Source organism: Plecotus auritus, assembly GCF_963455305.1.
Source record: "Plecotus auritus genome assembly, chromosome: 11".
Lineage (NCBI taxonomy): Eukaryota > Metazoa > Chordata > Mammalia > Chiroptera > Vespertilionidae > Plecotus > Plecotus auritus.
Window position 1 is genome coordinate 47,694,360 of NC_137777.1, and position 24,707 is coordinate 47,719,066.

The 24,707-nt window shown below is 42.6% G+C and overlaps 1 protein-coding gene across 4 annotated transcripts in view; it reads left to right on the forward strand.

Annotated features, from left to right (window-relative positions):
• NSMCE2 (NSE2 (MMS21) homolog, SMC5-SMC6 complex SUMO ligase) overlaps positions 1-24,707 on the forward strand; it is a 228,045-nt gene that overhangs the window by 57,709 nt on the left and 145,629 nt on the right. The window lies entirely within an intron of this gene.

The following is a 24,707-nucleotide window of genomic DNA, read 5'->3' on the forward strand; positions in this document are numbered from 1 at the left end:
ATTTGTTGTCGGTAGTGATCAGTATTAATGGTTTTACCTGGTTTTAGAAGGTCATAATACACCACACCTTCCTGATCCCACCAAACGCAGAGCATTGTCTTCTTTCCGAAGTGATATGGCCTTGCAATCAATGTTGATGGTTGACCTGGATCAACCCATGATTTTGTGCATTTAGGATTCTCAAAATAAATTCACTTTTCATTGCCAGCCACAATTCAATGCAAAAAAAGACTTTCTTTTGTGCATTTGAAGCAACATTTTACTGATGGCTTTTCGGTTTTCCGTTTGTCTTTCGTTCAGTTGATGTGGCACCCATTTCCCTTCCTTTAAAATCTTTCCCATTGCTTGTAAAGGATCGGAAATTGTTTGCTAAGCAATGTTTAATCTTTATGCAAGTTGTTTTTGAGTTTGACATGCATCTTCATCCTATAATGCTTGTAATTGTTAGTCTTCAAACTTTTTGGGTTGACCTGGATGTTCTTTGTCTTTCACATCGAAATCATCACTTTTAACACATTTCAATCAGCATTCACAAGTATCTTGAGATGGAGCATGTTCACCATAAACTTCCCAAAGTATACAATAACTTTTTCTTCAAAATAAAGTAATGAATTAAAACTTCCCACAAATGCTCTTTTTTTGGCATGAAATTCAACATTTTAAAGCGTAAAAATATCTATGAAGTTAACACCTTCAGCAAATTTGACACATGAAGTTTTGAAGCTTGTTGTCAATACAACAAAATAGCATACATATCAAATCATATATATATATATCAACATATGTGTAACTCCATCTATTGAAAAAAATCCGCATTATTAACTGATACACCTAGTACATGGGGAAAGGGATCACTAAATGTTAAGGTTCACTGTAAAATGGATGCATTTTCGAAGTGTGGAGGTGAAAGCATTGGTGGTTTATTAATCTCATAATTAAGTTGTTCAATTAGTGCCAATAGTATGCTTAGTCTAATGAAGATACAAAAGCCTCTTGGCATGTGTACACAAAATAATATTAACAGAGAAAGAGATTGACAGAGAGAGTGAAAAGGTGCTGAAGAAATTCAGAATAAGGAAAAGGAGACTTTGTTTAAATTCTGCCTTTTCTACACAGTAACTCTGAGCCTCAGTTTCTTCTTAAAGTGGGGATCGTAGTAAAAGTCATAGTGTTCTGGTAACAATGAAAAGTGATAGCATGAAAGCCCCTAAGTTTATGTCATACTGATTTGTAAAGTTGCCAGAGAATTCTGTAAAGGAGAAGTCATTTCCTGTGATCAAATTGAAATAGTATCTGAAAAGGAATTTTGAGTTAAAATTTGGAGAGTAGAGTAGGCAGCAGGAAATAATTGGAAAAGGCCAGAGTCTGTTTGTTGAAGGAAGGACCTCTTTCCTTAGAAGGAGTCTTCGTAATGGGGGGAGGGGTGTTGGTAATGGGGGCAGGGGGTGTTGGTGGGAACTTAGTACTAACTTACGGCAAAACCCGGGGACCAGGCCAGTGCAGAGGCCACTGAGCAGCATGGCATTTGGTCGACCGGATCGGTTAAGTCTACTTAAGTCTGTAGCATTGAGAAAGAGATTATACCTTTAACATAGGCTAGTTAAAGGTGATAAGGGGGGCGGGAGGGGTCATACTAGAGAAAAGAATCAGACAACAAAATAAAAACTTTGGTAATTCAGAAATAACTTTTGATGCTTTCTTAGCTAAAGTAAGCAAAAATTACTTCAAAGATGTGAGCAGAATAGTTCAATAAATAGACACTCAGGTGCCCAGACAGAAATATTTCTTGATACATTTCCATCTTTAAGTAATTTTTGTTTACATTCTTAGCAGCACCCTTTTGAACAATATTGGGAGAGAAAAATGTGCTGGATTGATTCCTCCGATGTGTCATATGCGAGTTGTCAGCTGTATTTTAAATGTGTATTCTCTGCCTGTTGCTGACCAGTGACAGAATGGAAAGGATGTGAAGGGGAGACTACCAGTGGGCATTAATTTTCAGTCCCTGTGTGAGTGCAGTTGTGCGGCAGCACAAGCTCTTTCACTCAGAAGTGGAGCCGGGCCTAGGGAGCTGCCATTGGAGCATGGAGCCATTTCTTCCTCCTCTGCTTTTCTCAAAGCATCGAGCTGCTGGGAATAGTGACACTTCATCTTCCCTTGGTCTGTGTCTCGGCCAACCTGATATTCTAACCACTGGAATTTTTAAAATTTCATTTTCTTAACCCCACCCCCAAGGAAAATATATGTCACATGCCAGCATTCTTTAAAATAGTGAAAATCCCTATGTCCATTTTTCATGGGCTGGAGTAATACAATCTGCTACTTTGAACAGGTTTTAATTTAATTATGTCTTCTGTCCTTTATTTCATCTTCAACTAAACATTTTATTATCCTCCAATAGTGATATTTCAAAAGACCAAATCAGTGTTACTTAAAAATGGAAGCAATAACCAGAAATAGTTTAAGATGATTACATCACATGATTGATTTCCAGACATCCTGACTCGCTTGCCTTTTACCTTCCCGAGGTCTCACATACTTCATCGTCTGCCTTCCAGTTGCCTCAGCTACTTGTGGTTCCTGGAATGTTAATGGTACCAAGAAAGCCCTCTCTACCCATCAGGTTACTCTCTGTCATCCTGAGGTTTATTTCTGCCCCCAACATGAAACAGAAGCCAAAAATGCCACATGAAATACTAAATAGGAACTCTAAATGGACTAAATCCTGGGTGTGCTCAGAGCATTCCTCTTGTTAAAATCAGACATTAAATTTGATGCCTAAGGTTACTCCGTGTCTTTAAAAGTCTCAATACAAACATTGTGTGCTTAATTTTTTTAGAAGAAATTCTTAAAACATGACTTAAAGCACCTATAAATAATATAGATGCAATTAGAATATGCCCTACCACCTTTTCTATAATAGTAATGGAATTGGTGCTCTAGATTATGGAATTAAAGTGCTTTGCCTTTGTAACATACAATGTGTATGATCCCATTACAGTGGTAAATTGTTGTCAACGTCCAATTTAATTACTGAGTTTTCTTCTACACCTGCCTACTGAATGGCTGTGTGACCTGAAGCAACTTTGCAAAATGAACTTAGTTAATCTGCCCCTATCTCTCTCGGAGTGATTTCTTGATTTAAAAAATGAGATAACATATGTGAAAGCACTCAAGAGGTAAAAGTGCTATATAAAGGCAAGGTCTGGGTGTTCTGTCCTGTTAACTTTTAACTTCTTTTCCTTACCACAAAACTCTTCGGCACCACCTAAACTCAGAAAAAAATTACAGTAGGTGACCTGTGTCTTATTTCTTCACATTTGTTCTTCCATCCCACAGCTTAAACTAGCAGGGAGAATGTCTACATTTTACATTCATTTTTTGTCTTTAATTTAGTCATCTTTTGGGTAAATGTTTATTTCTGTCTTCCCCAGAATTTTGCATGAATCTCCTGTAACCGTTCAACAAGTGACTAATATAGATTGGGCTTGTTTCGTCCCTGAGTCACTTTATTATGAAACACTTAAAAGTTGAACATCTCTAACAATGAGGAAATAATTTAAAACGATTTCTACTTTCTGAGCTGAAGGTTTTAGTGACTAACTCATCAGGCGACAATGAAGAAGGAAATTAATGAAAATTCACAAAGCCAGACAAAATTAGTTTAAAAATAATTTTAAATCACCAATCTTTGATTGATAAGAGTGTTGGGCTGGGAAATAAAGATCTGGCTTCGGATCCTTGTCCTGTCGGGCTTTGACCTTGACAAGTCACTTAACTTTTGTACTTCAGCTTCCTCATTTCTGAAATGAGTAATAATAGTATTTGTTCTACATACTTCACTGGGCAATATGGGTAAATTTTAAATAGGAATGTGACACCCCCCCCCCAAAAAAAAAAAAAAAGTGAAAGATGGTTCTATAGTTATCATATCCTGACAGTCCTCAGCTGACATACCTTGTCTGAAAGGCCACAGGACCAAAGAGTGAAAGCGACTTCCGGAATCTGCAGGAGGGAGTCTCTGAGCTCCTGGACCTGGAAAAACAAAAGATAGGCTCCCAGCATTTGGATTTCTGAATGGAGTTCTGGAATACAGACTCCCATAGAAATAACGCTCAGTGGCTAGGTTTCCAGGCTAAATTAAACATAAATTTGAAAAATGATTTAATCATAAGTAGTTCATTGTGATCCAATTTCTATAAAACTGGGACAAAGCCCATATGTAGTATAGGTATCAGTTTGGTGTTTCGAATGTTCTAGCAGACTTAGCCCCAAACTGGGAAATAGTGAATTCACGTCTACTGGCTGTCCCCGTGATCTGATATTTGTCTGGGGTCATCGATCGTGTGGTAAACCAGACTTGGAAATGTAGGCAGTTTCTACTCCAGTCCTCTGGCCCTTTAAGTAAGAGTCTGGAACCACCTTCCTTTGTGCCAGGTAAGGGAGGGGGGAGCCCGCTTGGATCCCTGACCTCTTTAAAGACCACAGTAACCTGGTTAGGTAAGTAGATTCGTGGACTCTGAGCCTCGGGAGGGTTCAGGGACATGCTTAGTCTCAGGAGGCTTTTTGACATGTAATTTGAGGCTCTTTTCATGACACCTCTGTGCCTCAGGGTAGCCTTACTTCGTTGGATGTCTGTTGGGAGTAAGAATACTTTTATCTAGTTTCAGTTATAAAGTGTGCTTTTGATGTTCTACATAGCTTACTGTAATTTTCCCGAAGATGAAGGTTTGGGACATTTAGCCTAAGGGACTCCTCACCTGGTATGGCATATACTAGTAAGAAGGAGGGATTCTGTTAGTATTACAGAACTACTTGAGAGGCGAATATTGTTAAGTGGAACTGTTATATTAGAAAGAGGGAAACTTTAGAGGGGCCAGTATCATCGACCCTTTGAGAACTTTGTTTGTGGTGTATTTTTAAAGTGGCAGTGGTGTGAATATGAAGGAGTTTTTTTTTTTTTTTTTCCAGTTTTAATGCGATGTATTTGTTTGTTAAAATATTTAGCCCTTTCCATCATAATAGTAAGCCCAGCTAACTAACATGTCTCTGGGGCTTGCTCTGTGCCAGGCAGGATTCTCAGTTGAGGCACTTTTGTCTCCCTGTCAGGTTAGCCTGCAGATTTGTTCATGACCAGTTTTCTGAAGCAGTGAGGGAGAAGTCTGTGCATGAAGAAGGGAGTGATAGGGCCAGTATGTGGCATTTTAGGGAGCGGGTAAAGAATGTTTACTGGAGTCGTAGACCACTGGAATCAGGAGACCAAGCCTAACTGTGTGACATTGGGCTGGTGACTTGTCTTCCTAAAATCTTCAGTTTCTGTGTCTATAGAAAGAGAATGATATGCATGGGGCTGTGGCAAGGATAAATGAGATGATGTAGGCAAGTACTTCATGACCTCACAGGAAGTGAGGCCTCATATAATAGGCACTGAGAACTATGAATTGCCTCTTTTGGTCTCCATGCACCAGGTGGTTTTGAAGTTAAATTGGAGAACAGAATGTGAAAGCTGGTTTATAAAATTTTTAAAGTATCATCCCAAGTTAAGATATTTTCTATTGCTGCCTTCTTTAGCACTTCTGAGTAAAAGTATGGAGGAGTTAAGGGAATGTGCAGGGTGGCCACCAAGTGTGGAAATGTCAGGGAATGCACAATAGCTGGCTTAGGGATATAATGTTACAGTGCCTTATGAAATGGTATTACCCGCGCTGCCAGACTCGGTGGCCACCTCGGGGTTCTCACCTATTCGGTGCTTGGTTCAAGGAAGTTATTTAATCTCTCTGGGCAGCGAGAATCAAATTACATAAATTATTCCGAAAAGTGCTCTAGAAACTATGAAGCACCGAACCAGTTTTTGTTTTTGCTTATTGTTTTAATTTTCTTGTGGTGCATTGGGATTTTGATCAGGTTAGCGGTGGGTAGAATTCATTCTCATTTAGTCAGGAACTCTTTCTAGAGGGAAGGGATTGGAAGGCGAGAGGCAGTTTGATAGCTTTAGTCGTGGGAAGTAATTTCAAATATGAGGAAGCCATATTAATTATAGAGAAGGCAACATCAGAGAATTTGATAGGCAAGGGTAAATGGAGCAGGTAAGGGATAAGGAGCATTAATCAACTGCCGGGGTGTTAGTAATTCCATCGTCTTTATTGTGTTGGGTGAGATGTGATAACTGAGGGAAAGACCGGGCCTCGCTCCTGGGAAGCCCTCATTCTGTGGTGTAGATGTGCGCTATGGTATCAGCATAAGGGATTCGACTTACTATTTAGCCAAACCCTCAGGGCACCTGTGAGAGTTAGAAGTTAACTTACGGATTTAGAGAAAAATGTAGTCGCCCCAGGGTAGATATTTTGCTTCTATTTTTCCTGTTTCTATAGTCATATGAAATCAGTTTTCTGTGGTTACAACAGAAATGGTGAATGTGTTCTTTTGCTTATAGGGTCCTTGGGTTCGTGGAGGGTGTGACTGGAGGACCCAGGGCAGACATGGAGCATCGGGGGGGAGCTCTCACAGCCTCATCCCAGCTGCCTGGTAGTGGCGGGGTGCCTCCCTGTGGCCCAGGAGCAGCAGTCTCGGCTTCCTGGACCAGAATGCTTGGAAAGGAGGAGCTTCCATGAAATTAACACAGCCCCCCCAAACCTCCTCCACCCCATCTTTTGTTGTTTTTTTTAGGCTTGATCAGTGGTTCCCAACCTTTCTTTGGCCATGCCCCACCTACGCATCTCTAAAATCCTGATGCCTCCCCTGTGACATATAATTCTTATTAAAGAAGTGCACTCCTATTCATGTGGAGGAAGCCTAAAAGGCCATTAACTTGGTCTAAACAAGCTTCCAAAGAACGTGGCATCCACGAAAGAGAAAAATACAAGAACGAAAGGATAGTTGAAGTACTGAGGAAGAAATCACTAAGAAATTGTTTAAAAAATAATATGAAGTGGTATGAAAAAATAGAAATAAAGTTTCAAAACATATAATAGATGACTAAAATGCATAAGTATGTCACAATATATATTTATACACTGTACACGAGGCCCCTAGAACCATAAGAAATGCAAAAAATTCATTGTTAATAACTCATTCTTGAATTGCTCCCCTTAAAAATAAATCACCCCCCTGTGGGGCGTGTGCCCCACGTTGGGAGCCACTGGGTTAGATAGTACCAGGTGTGTATATCTCTCCTCTTCCACATACACTCACACAAGGACTGAGGCAAGGACGACTTCTTTCATTGTTCAGATCCTGAAGCAGGATGTCTCTTTACCTCCAGATAAGCTTCAGTATCTCCAGCCACTGCTGAATTTTGTGGAAAAGAGAAGTTTATCGGAAGGAGTATAAGAAAGTTGAGATCCTCATAAGTGAGGACTTTTCTAGGAAACTTGACTTTGACAGATGTAACACAGAATAAAGAGGTAGGGAAGGGATTATAATATAGACTTTGTGCATTGAAAGTATTGCAAAGCTGATCCTATAGAAAAGAGACTAGGAAAGAAATTATGTTAGGATGGGGATAGTTTAGGTTAAATCGGTGGAATTCTTCTAAATCACATGTTTCTTATATTAACAAAGCAAGCATTGGAGACAGTTTTCCCAGTTCCACCTGACCCATGTCTTTGAGGAGGTGAGAGCAAGAAAAGGTGAAACCTTATTCTCGATAGGAAAGTATGTGCCACCTGGGAAACTTCTATGTGACTGTCATTTTGCCAGTGTCGAAACTAACCCGTGAGTCAATTTGGTTGTCCAAAGGTCTCCTTAATCAGGTAGTTAGAATATTTCATTTGATAAACATTACTTAGCCTATCATTTCAAAAACTGTTGGAAGAACTTTTGAAATCACTAATTGATAGATTCATATCTACAGAACTCTTACTCATTTATCTGTGGACTGCCCTTCTTAAGAGTCTGGCATCTCTATCACAAACTCGTGAGGATTGTGGTAGATGTCTGGCCAAGCAGAGTGCTTGGTGTAAACACGAAAGTATGCTTAAAAGGCCCCTTTGACAGCGCTGGGGAGCTTGTGCATTATACACTGCATTTAGGAGGGAGGAGGGGAACACTGAGAGAGAGGTGGGAGAAAAGGCAGAAGATTCCAGTTCTTGCCTCCCAGTTGCCCTTTTCAAGCTGTAGTTTCCCTCCCTGGCCCCATGTGGTTCATGCTGTCAACCCCTGTTCTCCTTGTTACCTGGACCTGCCTGTCTAGCATGCATAAGATACGTGGTAATAAAAATAAGAGCATTATTTCTGTGCCCTGTGGGTCTAACACGTGCAAGGTACTTTATATGCATCACCAGGTAGCCTCAGACGACCAGCTGCAGGAGATAACAGAAGGCTCTTGAGAGGAAGCTGAGGCTGCCTGCCCGCACCTAGAGCAAACCTGCTCTCGTTCTCCTTTTCGACTTCACCGCTGTTAATAACTCCCTTCTTTCTGAGTCAAGTTCCCTTGTCTTCCATGACTATACACATCTATTTTTTCTCCTGGCTTCCATTCTCCATAGCCTCCGTGGTGGACCCCACTTCATCTTGCCATACATTAAATCTTGTTATACCTACCTGTTCTTTGATTCTTTTCTCACATTACACTCTCTTCCTGAGAGGTGACATCTATGCTTACAATTTGACTTAATTTTTATGCTGCTGAGTCCCAAGCCCTTACTTCCATTCCAGATCTCGAGTCTGTTTGACATCTCTACCTAAGTGTGCTCTTTAAATTCAGAAGTCCCCGAGAGAAGTTTCTCCTCTGGTTTTCTTCTGGGCTCCTATTACTTTGCAAGTGGCAATACTATCCACTCAGTTTCCCACATCAGAAACATGGTTAGCATCCCTGCTCCTTCTAGCTCCTCACGTCTCTCATTCCATCACCAGATTTTATTGCTTCTCAAATCAGTTCACCTCCTTCACCCCCATTTCACAATCTCAGGTCTCCTATGGCAAGTTTGCTGTGTGAAGTGTTGTTCTCTTCTGCTATATTTTCTCTCCAGTAGTAGCGCAAGAGGAATTTTAAATAGAAAATTTGATTATTTTGCCCTCCTTTTTCACATCTTTACCCTCTGGTAAGGAATCCCTGCTCTCAGGAATAAGTAGTTTCAAGCTTCCCCTGCTTCGCTCTGCAGTCTCATTTTTACCACTCTTATGCTCATTCTTGGAATGTTCTCTTGCCTTAGCACACTGGGAGTGCCCTTCTTTCACTTTCAAATAGCTAACTCTTTCTCACCCTTTGCAAACTTAGACTAGCTGCTTTTTTACTAGCCCTCCTTGCCATCACCAAGTCTGTCTGCCAAGGGTATTACTCCTTGTTCTCTTATAATACAGGCACTTCATCATTTTTCATAGCATTTGTAGCTATAACCTTATCTTCTCTCAAAGTCTCAGATATACAACTGTCTTCATTTCCATTCATTTCATCCCCATAGGCCTTTCACATTTAACCTGCCCCATATTAAGTCTGGATTTCTTTTTTCTCCCAAACCAGTCATTCCTCCAGACTTGCCCACCTCAGATGATGGCAATGGTACTATTTCTTTAGTCAGGCCAAACCCAGTTGTCCTGAGTTCCTTGATCATTTCACAGCTCTTATCCAGCCCATCAGTAGGCCCTATTGTTCCCTCTTTACAGTATCACCTCACCCAGCTGGTGGGCTCAGTGGTTGAGCATTGACCCAAGAACTAAGAGGTCACTGGTTCGATTCCTGGTCAGGACACATGCCCAAGTTGTGGGCTTGGGTTGCAGACTCCATCCCCAGTGGGGGCCATGCAGCCAATTGATGAATTCCTCTCTTATCAGTGTTTCTATCTCTTTCTATCCCTCTCCCTCCTCTATCTCTAAAAATCAATAAAAATATTAAAAAAAAAAAAAAACAGCCGAAACCGGTTTGGCTCAGTGGATAGAGCGTCGGCCTGCGGACTGAAGGGTCCCGGGTTTGATTCCGGTCAAGGGCACGTACCTTGGTTGCGGGCACATCCCCAGTGGGAGGTGTGCAGGAGGCAGCTGATCGATGTTTCTCTCTCATCGATGTTTCTAACTCTCTATCCCTCTCCCTTCCTCTCTGTAGAATATCAATAAAATATATTTTAAAAAAAAATTAAAACAAAACAAAACAAAAACATGACCACCTCTGCTACTTTAGCTATTACCTTAATTCCTACCATCGTCACCTTTTGCCTAGATGATTATGGTAGCCTATTACCTGGTTTCCTGCTTCTCACTGGTTTCCTGCTTTTGCCCTTTCCCCCCTAAATCTATTCTTATCATAGCAGCCAATTATCCTTTAAAAAAGAAAATCAGATCGTCTCACTCCTTCCCATCTCTCCTAGAGTAGAGGCTAAAGGCCACACATGGCCTCCCTGGTCTGCCCCACCCTCTCTCCATCTTTACTTCTGACCTCATCTCCTTTCACTCTCCTGCCCTTTTTAATTTTCTTCAAGTCTTTGTTCAAATGACATCTGTTCATTGAAGCCTTCCCTGGCCATCCATCATAGAAGAGCTCACCTATCCCCACCCTGTTTTATTGTTGTTCACAGCACTTACTACCATCCAGCTAATTATGTATTTTCTTATTCTTCCCAACTACAGTGTAAGCTCCGTGAGGGCAGGGACTTGCTCTCTTTTGTGTTCTCCTGTATTCCCAGCACCTAGAGCAGTGCGTAGCCTCTAGTGGGCACTCAGGAAATACTTGTAACTTCTAAGTAGTTGTTAAGACATGGACTTACTAGTTTAACAGACCTGCCAATGCAAGTTCCAGCTCCAACACCGATGAGACGTCTGACTACTTGCACTTAGACCACTTCTGAGCCTCGATTTCCTAACCTGTAATATGGGGATGTGTTGGTTCTTACTTCCTAGGTTGTTTGGGGAAGATTACATTAAATAATCCATGTGAAGTGCTCAGCTCAATAGCTTGCCCATAATAGTAGTAAACTAAACTGTACATTGAGAGCAGCTTTTGCTATTGATACTGCTGCCAGTCCTTATAGGACTCCATTTAGTTGCTTTTTACTTACCTATCTCCTCCACCTGATTTTAAAATTCTGCTGTATCTTAAACTTGCTATTATAATAATGATGATGATAATGTGATTGCCAGAGGTGAGAGATGTGGAAAGTTGGGTAAAGGCTGTCAAAGGTACAAACTTCTAGGTATAAGATAAATAAGTTCTAAGGCTATAGTGTAAGCAATGATAATGAAAGCAATACTACTAATAATAATAGTAGCATTTACCATCTGAATGCTTACTGGGTGCCAGGAAGTGTTTTGTGAGTCAGTACTTCCCCCTAGCACTTTCTACAGTAAAGGCAGTGTTCTCTGTCTGCATTGTAAAAAGGTAGCCACTGGGTGCAGGAGGCATCTGAGCACTTGAAATGTGGTAGTGTGACTGAGGCATGAAATTATTTTTATTTCATTTTAACACATTGTGGGAAGATCACGAGCAGTCTCGTGTTTTTATATTACACAGTGCTTTACATAAATGTTAAAGGCACACCTTAAAATTAAATACTCATTGCATTTTGAAGTTATTTATTACATGTTCTTACAAGCTAATATCTTTTTAAAGTATGGTACTTTGTAAAACGATTTTTGTACTCATTCAATAGAAACTTATCTGGCCATTGGGTAAAGCTAGCAATAAAACTACTGGTGTGCAATGTGTTAATTTAGATTTACATAACCATATGTGGCTAGTAGCTCACTACATTTAGATTTAGAAGTTCTAAATTCTTCATATGCCCTAATTTCTTTAATATTCATTATAAACCTATGATGTGGGCAGAGTTATAGATGAAGAAATCAAATTTCTGAGAGGCTAAGTAACTTGTCCAAGATCACACAAGCTAGTATGAGGTAGAATTGGGACTTAACGGTTAAATCCCTTGGTAATCTGGTCTCAGGGGCTGTACTGGCACCGTCTATACTGCAGTCCCACAGACAAAGGACCAAGGTGACATGTCTGTGTCCTTGCTGCAAAGGAGTCTTGAGAAAACAAATTGCTGGTTCCTATCCCATTAAGGGATCACTCCTAAGGTGGGAAATTCCCCAAACATTGGAAAGATGTTCCAAAGATTCTGGACCAATGAACAAGCTTGGCTGCTCAACCTCTGTCACATCCACTCTTCTTCCAGACTTAAATTTGCAAACAGTGACAACTACAAAATGCTCCCTGCTAACATTGCTGTCTCTCATAACAGTGAAAAACATGCTCTCTCTTTCCACAAAAGGAGGAAAGAAAGAACATCTTATCAGTTACAGTTTCCAAGTCTTGAATATTGGGGCCATGCTTAAGACTTTTGTTATTGTTTCATAATGGCACTCTGTAACTAATGAGCCACCAACTCACTTTTTATAAAATACTAGAGGCCCAGTGCATGAATTCGTGCACGGGTGGGGTCCCTCGGGGTGGCCTGTGGGGATCTGGTCGCAGCTCATGCTCCGAGCCTCGCGGCCACGCCTGGCGCCCCACAGCCATGCCTGGCACCCCGCCTTGGCCTGGTGCCAACCCCTCACCTGTTCTACCATCCCGTCTGTGGGGTGATCGATTGGGGCAGGGCCCCGCGCCCGGCTCGCTCAGCACCTGGGAGCCGGGCGCGGCCCCGCTCCCCAACAACCGCTGGTCGCCATCTGCAGGGCGATTGGCGGGGTGATCAGGCCCCCACTCGCACCTGCCTTGGCCTGGTGCTGCCCTCTCACCTGCTGCACCATCCTGCCACAGTCCCATTCTTGTCGGGGCCCGTCGGGGCCCATCGGGGCTGGCAGTGCCTCCACTGCTGCCTGCTGCCACCGCTATGTCACGGAAGCCTGCCATGTTCCATGGTGCCCCCTGGTGGTCAGCACATGTCATAGCGAGCAGTCGAACTCCTGGTCTAATGACTGCCCAAGGGGACAATTTGCATATTAGGCTTTTATTATATAGGATTAGAAGAAAGGGAAAGAGAGAAATCAGTTAAAAACAAAGACGTACATGCCAAACCAAGGAAGAAATAAGAGGGATACTTTAGTCTTAGCTTTTGCTGTTGGTCCTGAACTCAGTTGGTGTTTTAAACTCCCTTTCTCCACTACCCATTTCATGTTCTCTCTGCTCTCAGCCAACTCTGAGCTGGTGGAGGTTTTTATCTGACTATAACACCTGGGCTTTCATTGCTGAGGTACCTATGTTCTTGATGTTCTGTCTGTTTAGAGTTGTTTCTGATTTCCATTATCTTTTACTAGTAGACATGGCAAAAATCTGGAGGATTCCTGGTTCCAAACACACACCTCCCTTTTCTCACTCAGTAGTAGTAATCCTGTTTACCCTTGATAATGAAGATTCATTGTCCCAACCAGTTCTGTAACCTCACTTTTTGTCTGCCTGTTGAGTATCATGAAGAGCTCAAAATCGCTAGATTGCAGTTTAAGCTTTCAACTCAGTGGAGCCATTGTTAAGTCCTTTAGTGAAATCATTTTTTTTCGTGGGTACTGAGACTGTTAAACCAGCAGAACTAGAGTTACAGTCATGGGGAAAAATGCAAGTTGGTCATTAGGTGTGATGAGGGGGGAGGAGATGTGTAACTAATTCTACCTTTGTCCCCTGGCTCCTAGGCCCATGTTTTCTGGCTGTGGGAGAAACAATGCCGTGAATTATTCACATGTTACAAGCATACTGTGGGCCATCATTCTAACCTCAGGGGGTGGTGTTGCCCAGGTAGGTGACTTAGCATTCTGACAGATCCTCTTTCTGGATAATGGGGTACTTGGTAAGACCAGTAAATCCCAACCCATTGCTGTACTTCCTTCACTGCAAAATCTTGAGTGAGATTCTGTGATGATAAGTAAGGCATTTAGTAATTCTGTGGAAGACAGAGGCATTGTGGACAGGAAAGGCAATTTCAAATTCAGAATAAGTGTCTTTTCATCTAAGAGCTAACACATTGATGGGGCAGAATTAGAATATTGGGGGCCAGCTATAATTGTAAGAAATATTAGTAATTCTAACCTGGCTGGGAGTTGTACGTGGGACCTGGGAGCTCACCTGGAAATAGGCCCATCCTCTCTATCCCAGAGCTGCCTGTTATCATGGAGAGATTAACAATCTTGTTGCAGAAACCAGAGCAGCCAGTCCTTTGCATGTCACCAGCCCTTTGAAGACCCCAGCCTTTGCATACCTGCAGGCCTTTGAAAATCTCCAGCCTGCATTTCCTGTGAACTGCCCATTTGGTATACCCTTTTGCCTATTTCCCATGTAATCTTTGTTCTTCTACCCAATATAAGCAGTTAGTTAGCTTATGGTGGGGGAACAGAGCAGATTTTTGTGGATGGCCTGCCACTCTCCCATACTGCCAGCAGTATTGGAATAAACGCCCATATTCAACCCTGTCTCTGCCTAATTGGCTCGAGTAGTGACAGGCAGCCCAGACCCTTTGATTGTCCAGTTACAAAATGACCACTGAAATTTGAGAACATGTGCCTGAAATCAAGTATGCTTTCATAAAATTAAGATGGGGTATAAAAGTTGTTGGAAGCACATGCAAAGCAAAACGAGGTTGAAAGGGGGTTTGAATGAGTTGAAACCATCTGTCACTGACTCAGTATGACCTTGGGCAAGACGCTTAACTGCTGTGAGCTGCCCATTCCTCACATGTAAAATTGGGATAATGGTTCCTGTGTATGTCAGGCTTTGAATCTCTCAGACGAAAGGGGCCCTGCAAGTGCACAGTAGTTGTTAATAACAACAGTGGGCAGCTGCGTCCCACCCTTCCCGCAGCGCGGCCTGTGTTTAAGCTGCACAGTACTTCAGTTGCCTGTGAAAAATGTCCTCACTGTTTACGTTGTGACATGCTCGCCTCGCATCTGATAGGTTTCCTTCCCAGCACTCACCACAGTTGGTGGTAGCATATTTGTTTGACTATTTGAATGATATTTGTTTCCTCCACTGGATCCCAAGCCCTATGAGAACATCAGGGGCCAGGTTAGTCTGTTTGCATTGCATCTCCAATGCCTTCCACAGTGCCTGCGTGGGGTAGGCATTTGGTAAATATTTATTGAATGGATGAATAAATAAATAATGCACATGTCTTTAAATTCTGCCAAAACAGAACAAAATCAACAGTTTGTCGCCACCACCCCCTTCCTGGCCCCCAATATGGGAATCTTAGTGCTGCATTCGGTGTAAATAGGTGATTCCTGTGGCTCCTGTTTGCCCTAATCTTATAGTGTGGGGATGGTGCCGTGAGAAATTTATTAGAGTGATTTTCAACAGCATGAATGTTTAGTAACAGATGCACATTGATGGCAGGTTGCCTCACTCAACTGCCATCTGTTAGACCACGGCCCGTTCCACAGGATTGGTCCATTAGGACTAGACCAGTAGCACTCTCGCACTGTTTAAGTTTTTTCATTTTCAACATTTTGCTGAAAGGCTTGAAGGAGGAAAGACGTTTCCATGTCTGGTGGCCACTGCTCACTAATGGTGTGTTACAGCACCTTGGCAAACTGTGGAGTCCATGGGATGTGTAGTAATGCTCAACAAGGAAGTATTCTCTCTTAAGAGTTTTGTCAGAAGTCAAACTAAATAATGGCAAAGGGAAACTCACTCAACTGTAAAGAATTGGGTCCAAAGAGTTCAGTGCGGGTTGTGCAATGGGCAACAGAAACTGGCAGGAGATGAAGGGTATAATTCATGCTGGTCATCATTAGTGTGTGTGATTTTTTTTTTTTTTTAAACAGGGCAAAGATAGTATAGTAAACTCTGTAGAAAATGTGATGTGTCTCCCTATGTACATGCAATTAGGTTCTAGCCACGGAAAGCATAATGATTCTTAGCCTGGACATGCCTTTCAATAAAAACGTTACCAAGCCTTTTTGCTGTACAAAGGTGGAGACGGTGTTGGCCTATATAAATTCACCCTGTGCATGACCAGTTGGGTTGGTGGTGTGTCAGAAGCCTGGGCCAGCTTCCATAAATGTCTCAGTGCTCAGCATATGCCTGGTACCCAACTGGGACTCAGTAAATATTTGTTGAATGAATGTTCTAGGACCAGTTAGGCCATTTCTTCTGGATACCCAGCATGAAAGCTGGCCCCATAGCCTTAGATCAAGCTGACTCTGACTCAGAACTTGGAATACTTAGTGTACTGAGCAGAACACAAAGCAAATTGCTTATCACTCTTATGTACCCATAATAAACTTCTAAAGGCTGTGTGCTTTCTAAAATGTAAATCAGTAGGTATATGTTGTTTTGGGAGCCTGACATCTAACAGTGACTCTGCTGGAGAGAGTAAATTCATCTGAGTCTCGGTTCAGTTACAAGAATGACTGATTTTGTGCTAGATTCTCACATGATTCAAAAGTGTGTGAATGACTCAGCCCATTAATATCTTTAGCTTCTGTGATCTTCCCTCCCAGTGAGATGGTGGCTATAAGGCAATAATGATAATTGGAGGAGACCTTGACTTTGCCCTATGGCAATAAAATGACACACTTTGAGTCATTGCATATATATACGGTCTTATTTAAAAGAAATAAAGTTTATCTTATATAATAAAAGCCTAATATGCAAATCAACCAAATGGTGGAACAACCGGTGGAACGACTGGTCGCTATGATGCGCACTGACCACCAGAGGGCAGACGCTTAACACAGGAGCTGCCCCCAGCCTGCAGGCCCCAGGCCAGCCAAGGTGAGTGCCAACGGGGGGCCCCCTGCAAGAGCCCTGCTGGTCGCCCCACAGAGGGAGGCAACCGGCGGCAGTGGCGGGGGTGTGTGGCTGGCTGGCAAGTGGGCCGTGGTGGCAGGAGGCAGGGCCAGCAAGTGGGAGGCACCAGGCTGGCCAAGGCGTGTGCCAGTGGGGGGCCCCTGATCGCCCTGCCGATCAGCCCTGATCGCCGGCCAGGCCTAGGGGCCCAACCCATGCATGAATTTCAGGGCTTCTAGTTATCATATAAATATTTTAAAATTTAGGTTAAAGCATATTGAAAATGATATATAGTTTCACTATGGGTAAGGACTGAGTTCCGCCTTTTATTCTACCATTATCTTTTTCCCCTAAAAACAACCAGGCTGAGTTCTTGACAGTCGCTCATTGATATTGCAGTCACAGGAGCACTGGGTTCCATTTACATGTGCATTTACAGGTGATTTTGAGCTGACACTGAGCAGTTGGAGAATTCATGGAACTTTTGGGATTCTGTGTGTGTTTTCCAGTCACTGCTCCATCTTTCCGAAACAATTCATTAAACAAAGACCTGGATATTTCAGAGTCAGCACCTTGTGCAGACCTCTGCTCTTGCTAAAGTCCCCAGTGACCCAGTCACTGAGGCCAATGGACACTTTTCAGTCCTTATTTAGCTTGACTTCTCCGCAGCATTTGACAGATCCTGATATTTTTCTTAGACTTTTGGACACTTTATTTTGGTTGTCTTTTTCACTCCTGTGCTTTTTCTTTTTAGACTCTTCTAGCTGCTTCATATGTGTGGCATTCGCTGGAGTTCTATTCTTGGTTCTTTTTTAGTTTCTGTGTATTTAGTCCCCCGGTGATCCCATTTGTTTCCACGGTTTCCATTAAAACCCAAACTGATTCCCTCCACATGGGTATTTCCATGTCAGTCTGCTGTGCTGCAGACCTGTACATCCAGCCCCTGGAGACACATAAAATGAGAACAACAACAATAGCAGCCACTCATTGCATATTCCCAGCAACAGTCAGCTCTGTGCCTTACTGCTTCATTCATCTCTTCCTCTCAGCCACACTGTGAGGTGAATACTGTGATTATTTTCTATTTACAAGTGAGGGAACTAAGGTTAGATGCATTTAGTAACTTTTCTAAGGTAATTCAGTGAGAAGCAGAGTCTTATTTTTAATCTCAAGTCTATAGCCCAAGTTTTTGGTCATAAATACTTTGGAATAACATGTCAAAAGGGGATTCTTTACTTTCCTTCTCTCCCCCACACCCATCTTTTCCCATTATTCTCTGTCTTGCTTGAGAGGACCACATTTTATCCCTAAAGTAGAAAGAAGTCTGAGAATTGCTGTAGGCTCCCCCCTCCCCCCAAATACTGTGGATCTCAAGAGTACTTTTATTTTTATGTCTAAAACATGTTGTCTGCATTAAAAGGAGGTTTCACATTCGTGGCCTGTGGGCTGATGTATTGTTTGGACTATATATTGTTTTAAAAACAAGAAAATGTCTCACAACAATCTAGATTTCTAACCTTTCTTTAAAAACAGGGCTTGCTCTCTCAGAGGCAGCAGTCATCCAGAGCTGTGTGGCAGCCTCCTCTCACCTGGGGCTGGTGCCTGCTCCTCAGCACAGTCCTCACCACTTCCTGTTGTCCTACACTTCTGGGGGCGAGTTCTCAGATCTTTGCTTGCCCAGCCCTGGAGACACTTATGACACCAGGTAGAGACTATTGCGCTTCCCCAACAGGTCACCTTCTTCCTCCTCTAGTTTTTGTCCTAGTACTTGAATGATTTTCTCAACTGAAATCTGTTACTTGCTTTCTCTTAATGTTTTGGACTTGTTTCCCCATTGGCTCCTTCCTCTCCATCCACAAACATGCTAAGGCTCTGTGCTAAAGTTGGAGGGTAAAGAGTTGAAGCTTCTTGACATTTCTGTATGCCAAAGTTAAACACAAACATGATTTAATTGAGTCTTTGCAGCATTGAAGTGGGTATCCCTGGTGCCTAATTAAGAAAGGAGAGAAATCCAAGGCCTAGAAGAACTGTCCTAAGATTCATGCATAGGGTGGACCAAGACCTAACTGATCCCGAGATCCATGTTCTTTCTCCTCCATCATGTCAACTTCACTTCATGCTACTGACGCCCTTTATGCAAATAAATCAGTCCCTTTAGCTCTCTCTTGCCTATGATCTACTTCCTGCACTCTCTCCTTCGTCACCGAACTGTATTCATTTGTTCACACAGAACTCCTGGAATCTCTTTTTGTCATCTCAGTGCAGCATCATTTGGCCTCCCCGTAATTCACTTGTTCATCAGCATCATTTGAGTACCTACTGTGGACTGGACACCAGTGGAATAAGCCTCGCCTGAGCCCAGCTTCATAGGCTGTCAGCTGAGACAGATCAGTAGTTTCAGTGCACTGTACTGAGCGCCTAGTATGTAAATCCTGGCGCTGTGGTCTCCTTTAGACCTTAGCTTACTTGAGCTCTCTTGTATCATTTTTCCCAAAGAACAAGTGTCACTATTATGAAAGTTTTCTCTTTTCTTTCTCTGTGACATTCCTCTCTCCTGGCTTTCTACTTTGCTTGTTTTAGCGTTCCTTTCACATCTCTTCTTTTCCTTCCCATGTTCTCATTTTAAATGTCTTTCCGACCGCCTACTAATCTCTCCATTTAGATGTTAAACAGACATTCAGGATTGCCCCCTTTGTTCCCAAGAAAATGTTATGTAGCTAGTTGGCTATATTAAATATTGACTGTCTTAGAATCATCATCAGTCCTGATCTTCCTCTCACGAAAAGACTCAGCCATTCTGCTTCACAAATAGCATTTATAATTGGACCAGGCCGCCAGCCCCTCTGCCATTAGTTAACATACAGCATTAACTCCATTCTCCCTCTCTGTCTGTAGGGCATCTTATAATACTTTATTTTTCAAAAATATATATTTTATTGATTTTTTACAGAGAGGAAGGGAGAGGGATAGAGAGTTAGAAACATCGATGAGAGAGAAACATTGATCAGCTGCCTCCTGCACACCCCCTTCTGGGGATGTGCCTGCAACCAAGGTACATGCCCTTGACCAGAATCGAACCTGGGACCTTTCAGTCCGCAGGCCGACGCTCTATCCACTGAGCCAAACTGGTTAGGGCATAATACTTTAACCATAGTAATAATTTTTAAAAAGTTCTTATAGTATTATTGCTTTACTCCTTAAAATATTTTAGTGTCTTTGCTGCTGCTTATCAGGTCAGGGCTCACTTGCATAGCCTGGCTCCCAGAGTTGTTTAACATCTGCTCCCAATCAACTTTTCTGGTCTCCTCTCCTGTTCAGCTACACTGCCTAGCACATAGAGGGCATTCACTGAATACTGGATGGGTAAGTGGGTGGTGCATTAAAACTCGACTTTTTCTCTCCCGAGGGCAGTATGAAATTCTCCTTCTGTCTGTATAATACAATACCTGCTAAGTTTACTTCTCAGTAGTTCTATCATTTTAAAATTATAGTGGTATAAAGATTAATCATTTGTAAGCTATTTGAAGAATTCTGTTTTAAAAATTCATTAATATAGTGTATGTGCTGAATTGTGTTCCCTGAAAATTCTTATGTTGAAGCCCTAATCCCCAGTACCTCAGATAGGGCTTTAAGTTGTGATTAAGTTTAAATAAAGGCATGGGAATGAGCACTAATCCAATATGACCGGCGACCTTATAAGAAGAGAGAATTTGAACACAGTCACACACAGAAGGAAGACCACGTGGTGACACAAGAAGACGGCTGTCTTCAAGCCAAAGGGAGAGGCCTCAGAAGACACCAACTCAGCTGTCACCTTGGTCTCAGACATTTAGCCTCCAGATCTGTGAGAAAATAATTTCTCCTGTCAAAGCCACCTAGTCTGTGGCTCACTAACAGCCTTAGCAAACTAATGCACCCAGTGCTTTAATTCACTGCGGTGTCAGGTCCTGTATCTAGGGCTTTGTCCTTAGGGAGGGGATGGCCTGGGATCTAATAGATCCTCTCTTCCCCTCTCAAAGTTCTTGGAAGTATTTTAAATTTGTCCTAGAAAATGAGGGCTATCCTTCCCTTCTTCAGACCTCATAACACTTATGATCAGCTACCAACCAATGGCGTTTTCATTTCCCTTTTGGAATTATGTATCTGTTTCTCTTGAAGATATAAACAAAGCAAGAAACCATTAAAAATATAGTTGATCCCCATGTAGTGCATTGTTTTAAACAGATAATGAATTTGATATTTTGCAGGCTCTCGTTTTTAAAGCTAGAGTGCAATAAGTTCTCTTTGCAGTGTATAGCTATGCCAACGGTAGCATCAGATTTCCAGAGAAGGTATTTGCTGCTATGAATTTATGTGCTGTACAGCAGTTCCCTTGAGGTTCTGGCTATGGGGAAGAAAAGTTCTCTGAATCACTGAATATGGTTTATTCAGGTTTTCCTAGTGATATTTCAGATTGCCATGCTATCAACTTCAGAATGCTTTCCCCTCTATCTTCCCTCCCCCTTTTCTCCAACTCTTCTTTCCTTGTAGTGGAACTAGGAAAATTAAGTATGTTGAGTGAGCTAGGGACTGTGTTGGAAAAAAACATTTGCATTTACTGACCATCTGCTCAGACCAGATCTTTTCTGATCACCCCAGATTAAATAATAATTTGACTCATTAAAGACCTGAGAAGGTTCATCTGTATACCTGCTTGTAGTATTACCATTAACATCTCAGGTGGATGTGAGTCGGTTATATTTTATAAATCCAGAAAAAGAGACTATGATTCCTTTCTAAGAACTCATAATTTATTTTCTGTATCTACTTTGAACTCTTCATGCTGCAGTCTTGAACTTGTTTCATCTTGTTCTATCTAGTGTAGCAGTAGAGGGTAGTAGTCACCATGTGTAATACCTCTTATTCTTGAGACATAAGGCACTAATAAATTGCCTTTCTACCTTCTCTTTTCCAAATTGAGCATTATTGTTTCCCTAGCCTTACAGGACTTAATAAAAAAAAAACTTTTTAAAACATATTTTTATTGATTTCAGAGAGGAAGGGAGAGGGAGAGGGAGATAGAAACGTCAGTGATGAGAGAGAATCATTGATCTGCGGCCTCCTGCACATCCCCTACTGGGGATTGAGCCCACAACCCAAGCCTGTGCCCTTGAATGGAATCGAACCTGGTACCCTTCAGTCTGCAGGCTGATGCACTAACCACTGAGCCAAACCAACTAGGGCTTATTTAAATTTTTAAATTACGTATAAGACTTGTCATTAAAGCCTCTCTATGTTTCCATAGCTCTCTTTGCTGGTGGGTCCAGCACTGGTTGAGTTTCATCAGTGCAATGAGAACACAATTCACTCTATACTATAAATATAAATTTAGGCATTTTGATTTTATACTTAATTTTCATTTTTGATTTAGCTAATTAAAATGCATAGCAGCCTATCTGGTTTGGCTCAGTCCGTTGGCCTGCGGACTGAAGGGTCCGAGGTTCAATTCCCGTCAAGGACATGTACATTGGCTGTGGGCACATCCCCAGTAGGGGGTGTGCAGGAGGCAGCTGATCGATGTTTCTCTCTCATCAATGTTTCTAACTCTTTATTCCTCTTCCTCTCTGTAAAAAATCAATCCTATCTAATAAAAGAGTAATATGCAAATTAGCCATCACTCGACTACACCCACAAGCCACGCCCACCAGCCAATCAGGAATGAGTATGCAAATTAACCCAACCAAGATGGCTGTGGCCATGGAGAGAGCAGGAGGCTTGGGTTTCCCCAGCACGCTTTTCACACACCCTGGCAGGCCCAGGCCTCCACTCAAGGCTATAGAAGATAAATAAATCCCAACAGAAATGGCGGCAGCCACAGAGCTGGAGAGAGCAGGAGGCTTGAGTTGCCCCGGTGATGGAGGAAGCCAAGCTTTCTGCCTGCTCTGGCCTATCTTGGCCTCCACTCAAGACTACAAAGTTTCAATTACAGAATATAAATAAATCCCAACAAAAATGGCTGTGGCCACGGAGCGAGCAGGAGGCTTGGCTCTGCTCAAGCTACAAAGTTTCAATTAATAGAAGATAAATAAATCCCAGATACCAGGGCCTCCGCTTGGGTCGCCGGGGTGCATGGCTGGCCTGCAAACCACCACAGGCCCCTCGCCCAGGCCGCCCCACGCCCCAAGAGAACCCCCACCCTGATCCGGGACACCCTTCAGGGCAAACCAGCCGGCCCCCACCCATGCACCAGGCCTCTATCCTATCTAATAAAAGAGTAATATGCAAGTTGACCATCACTCCAACACAAGATGGCAGCCCCCATGTGGTCAAAGATGGCTGCCCCCATGTGGACACAAGGTGGCTGCCACAAGATGGCCAGCAGGGGAGGGCAGTTGTGGGCGGATCAGGCCAGCAGGGGAGGGCAGTTGGGAGGGACCAGGCCTGCAAGGGAGGGCAGTTGGGGGTGATCAAGCCTGCAGGGGAGGGCAGTTAGGGGTGACCAGGCCTGCAGGGGAGGGCAGTTAGGGGCAAACAGGCTGGCAGGGGAGCAGTTAGGCATCAATCAGGCTGGCAGGCAGAAGCGGTTAGGGGCAATCAGGAAGGCAGGCAGGCGAGCAGTTGGGAGCCAGCAGTCCTGGATTGTGAGAGGGATGTCCGACTGCCCGTTTAGGCCCTAAACGGGCAGTTGGACATCCCTCGAGGGGTCCCAGATTGGAGAGGGTGCAGGCTGGGCTGAGGGACACACCCCCCCATGCATGAATTTCATGCACCGGGGCTTTAGTACAATATTAAAAAAAAAAATGCATAGCAATTAAGCAAGATTATATCAATACCAAGAATTTTTTGTATCTATCTTACAGTCTTAGCATTGCTTCTAACTGACTGGATGATAGTAGAGAAATCATTTAACTTCTTTCTATATCACTTTATTTGCTTATGAAATTGGAGAAGGTAGATAATCAAGGTTAGATAATCTCCAAGTTATCTTCCAGCTCAGAAAGTATGTTTTATACTCTAATAATAATTATTAACAGTTGATAAAATGTGGGTTTTAATGGGTAAATCTATTTGGAGTGAATCAGATGTGTGCTAGGCCCTGGCAACCCAGTGATAAATGAGACATCTTTCAAAGAGTTTACATGTTATTAGGGAAAAGAAACATGTAAAAATAAGCGCAATTGAATATTACTGGGGCTGTGGAAGAAATCTGTCCAGAGTATATCAGGGCACATGGGGGAATTTGGTGAATTTTGCTTGGTGGCAGGAGCATCAGGAAAAGGCCAGTGATTCAAGGGACCCATTATGAAGGTCTGAAGTAGAGCCACTGCAGAGAAGTGGGTGCCAGCAGCGATGGGGATGGGTCATGTGTGAGGATGAGGAAGCAGAAACAATGGGTACAGATGATTTTTTTTCAAGGAGCTGGACTTGGAGAGAAAATAGCAAGGGAGTGGGCAGGGATTAAAGAGGTTGTTTGCTTTTAAATATGGGTGTAAAGAACCAATTTAAAGGCTTTGGGCACTTACAGAGGAAAGTTTATTCTGAAGGAGATAAAGAAGATGGAATTCAGAATGAATTTGAGAACAAGATTGAGGATAGATAGAGGGACACAGATGAATAGATGTGTGATGAAGCACTCATAGCAAAACATTAATTGTGGCATCCAGGAAGTAGATGAATGGTAAAATACAATTAATTCTTTCAAGTTTTCACATGTTTGAAATTTTTATAATAAAATATTGGGAGGCAAACCAAGAACATAGATTGAGAATTTAGCTTTGAACAGAATAGGAGGCATTTATTCCTTGTTGTGGCAGCAAATGATGACGTTCAAGGTTAAAGTCTCAACTTCTTTTGTGAGGTCGGAGCCACTCTCACCTGCTGATGCAGAGGGCCAGAGAGGAGGAGTGATGAGAATGGAGGGTGGAGTAGCTGCAGGTGAAGCAGGGGAGGGCACCGAGCAGACCTGGGTTAAAGGAAGAAGTGGTGCTCAGGTTCTGGTGCAGTGGAGCTCACAGCGTTGGGCTGTGTGCCATTTTCCTTCAGTAGTTTTCGGGAGACAGCAAGTTAGGGCACAATAGAA